The sequence below is a fragment of the Colobus angolensis genome, unplaced genomic scaffold, assembly GCF_000951035.1.
Source record: "Colobus angolensis palliatus isolate OR3802 unplaced genomic scaffold, Cang.pa_1.0 Scaffold116, whole genome shotgun sequence".
Classification (NCBI taxonomy): domain Eukaryota; kingdom Metazoa; phylum Chordata; class Mammalia; order Primates; family Cercopithecidae; genus Colobus; species Colobus angolensis.
Window position 1 is genome coordinate 5,710,966 of NW_012112697.1, and position 3,203 is coordinate 5,714,168.

A 3,203-nucleotide genomic window follows, 5' to 3' on the forward strand; every position below is an offset into this window, starting at 1 on the left:
CGGCTGACTGCAACCTCTGCCTCCCGGGTTCAAGTGATTCTCCTGCCTCAGCCTCCTGAGGATTACAGGCGCGCACCACCATGCCTGGCTAATTTTTGTATTTTTAGTAGAGATGGGGTTTCACCATGCTAGCCAGGCTGCTCGCACTCCTGACCTCAGGTGATTTGCCTACTTCAGCCTCCCAAACTTCTAGGATTACAGACATGAGCCACCACTCTTGGCCTCCAGCCTGGTCTTGAACTCCTTGGCTCAAGCGATCCTCCCACCTCGGGATCCAAAAGTGCTGGGATTACTGGTGTGAGCCACCACACCTGGCCTCTCATCACTTTCTAACCCTGTGGGCAAGCCACTCAAGCTCTTTGAGCCCAGCTTCCTTATCTGTGAGATTAAAATAGAATTTACCAAATCAGGTTGTTGGGAGGGTTTAATGAGCTAATGCACATAAAGGGTTTAGTGCAGTGCCTAGTACAGTGTAGGCATCCAAACTCCTTATTGTTAAACAAACAATCTACTGCCAGAATGTGAGGGTCCAGGTCTGGGAGGGAGGACTTCTTGGAGAAGGTGAAATCTTCAGGCCCCTGATGAGATGTGTGGCTGTTACTGGTAGCAGAAATTCCCTCTGGGTGCCAGGACTGCCCATAGGGATATCTTAGTTTGGGTCCCTAGATGCAGAGCCTGAGACACGAATTCTTGTGTAAGCGATTTCCTAGGGGAGTGGGGAAAGCAGAATAGGGCAGGGAAAGAAGCCAAGTAAAGATGTGAGTTCACCTAAATTTTGCCTCAATCTGATTGAACAGGGAGCTCTGGAGTATAAAATGCAATCCAGGCCGGGTGCGATGGCTCACACCTGTAATCCCAGCACTTTGGGAGGCTGAGGCGGGCGGGTCACCTGAGTGCAGGAGTTCCAGATCAGTCTGGCCAATATGGAGAAACCCTGTCTCTACTAAAAATACAAAAAGTAACCAAGCATGGTGACATGTGCCTGTAATCCCAGCCACGCAGGAGGCTGAGGCAAAAGAATGGCTTGAAACCAGGTGGCGTAGGCTGCGGTGAGCCGAGACAGCGCCACTGCACTCCAACCTGGATGACAGAGCCAGACTCTGTATCCCCTCACCCTCAAATAAGAGCCAGTTCCTTGGCACTGGAGGAAGAAAACTAAAAAAGTAAAAAAAAAAAAAAAAAAAAGGCCCGGCACAGTGGTTCATGCCTGCAATCCTAGCACTTTGGGAGGTCAAGGAGGGCAGATCACCTGAGGTCAGAAGCTCGAGACCAGCTGACCAACATGGAGAAACCCCATCTCTACTAAAAATACAAAAATTAGCTGGGTGTGGTAGTGGTCACCTGTAATCCCAGCTATTTGTGAGGCTAAGGCAGGAAAATTACTTGAACCTGGGAGGTGGAGGTTGCAGTGAGTCAAAAAAAAAAGAAGGCCGGGCGCGGTGGCTCATGCCCGTAATCCCAGCACTTTGGGAGGCTGAGGCGGGCGGATCACGAGGTCACGAGATCGAGACCATTTTGGCCAACATGGTAAAACCCCATCTGTACTAAAAATACAAAAAGTTACCTGGGCATGGTGGCCCATGCCTATAATCCCAGCTACTTGGGAGGCTGAAGCAGGGGAATTGCTTGAACCTGGGAGGCAGAGGTTACAGTGAGCTGAGATCTCGCCACTGCCCTCCAGCTTGGTGACAGATCAAGATTCTGTTCAAAAAAAAACAAGCCAGGCGCAGTGGCTCATGCCTGTAATCCCAGCACTTTGGGAGGTAGAGGCAGGAGGATCACGAGGTCAGGAGATCGAGACCATGCTGGCTAACATGGTGAAACCCGGTCTCTACTAAAAATACAAAAATTCAGCCGGGTATGGTGGCAAGCACCTGTAGTCCCAGCTACTCAGGAGGGCAAGATAAGAGAATCACTTGAACCCGGGAGGCGGAGGTTGCAGTGAGCCGAAATCATACCACTGCACTCCAGCTTGGGCAACAGAGCAAGACTCGGTCTGAAAAAGAAAAAAAAAACACCAGTTCCCTGCTTTAAAATAGTTTACAGTTTATTATCTAATGAAGTGATATAAACAAAAGACACCATGAACCACAGCTTCCTTAGTTCCATTCATTTGATTTCATTTCAATTTGATTGGTTTTTGCATGTGTATTTTTTTTTACATTTTTTTTTTTTTTTTTACAGACCGGATCTGGCCCTGTAGCCCAGGCTGGAGTGCAGTGGCACGATCATAGCCCAGTCTAACCTCAAATTCCTGGGCTCAAGGGATTCTGCTGCCTCAGCCTCTCAACTCGATAGAACTATAAGCTCTTGCCACCCTGCCCAACTAAATTTTATTTTATTTTATATTTATTAAAAAAAATTTTTTTTGACAGAGTCTTACTCTGTCACCCAGACTGCAGTGCAGTGGCACAATCTCAGCTCACTGCAACCTCTGCCACCTGGGTTCAAGTGATTCTCCTGCCTCAGCCTCCCGAATACCTGGGATTACAGGTGTCTGCCACTGTACCTGGCTAATTTTTGTTTTTGTTTTTGTTTTTTTTTGAGATGAAGTCTCGCTCTGTTGCCCAGGCTGGAGTGCAGTGGCGCCATCTCGGCTCACTGCAAGCTCCGCCTCCTGGGTTCACACAATTCTCCTACCTCAACCTCCCAAGTAACTGGGACTACAGGTGCCCGCCACCACACCCAGCTAATTTTTTGTATTTTGTTTAGTGAGTCACTGTGCCCGGCCTAATTTTTGTATTTTTAGTAGAGATGGGGTTTCACCATCTTGGCCAGGCTGGTCTTGATCTCCTGACTTGATGATTCACCTGTCTCAGCCTCCCAAAGTGCTGAGATTCCAGGGTGTGAGCCATTACGCTCGATTTTTTTTTTTTTTTTTGGTAGGGAAGGTATCTTGCGATGTTGTCCAGACTGGTCTTCAACTCCTGGGCTCAAACAATCCCTTCACCTTGGCCTCCCAAAACACTGGGATTATAGGTGTGAGTAAGCATGCGTGGCCAACATCTAGATCATTTATTTTTCTTTTCTGAGACAGGTTCTTGCTCTGTCACCCAATCTGGAGTGTGGTGGCTCGATCTTCACTCACTGCAGCCTCTGCCTCCAGGTCCAAGCTGTCCTACCACCTCAGCGTCCCGAGTAGCTGGGACTACAGGCACAGGCCACCATGATCAGCTAATTGTGCGTGTGTGTGTGTGTGTGTG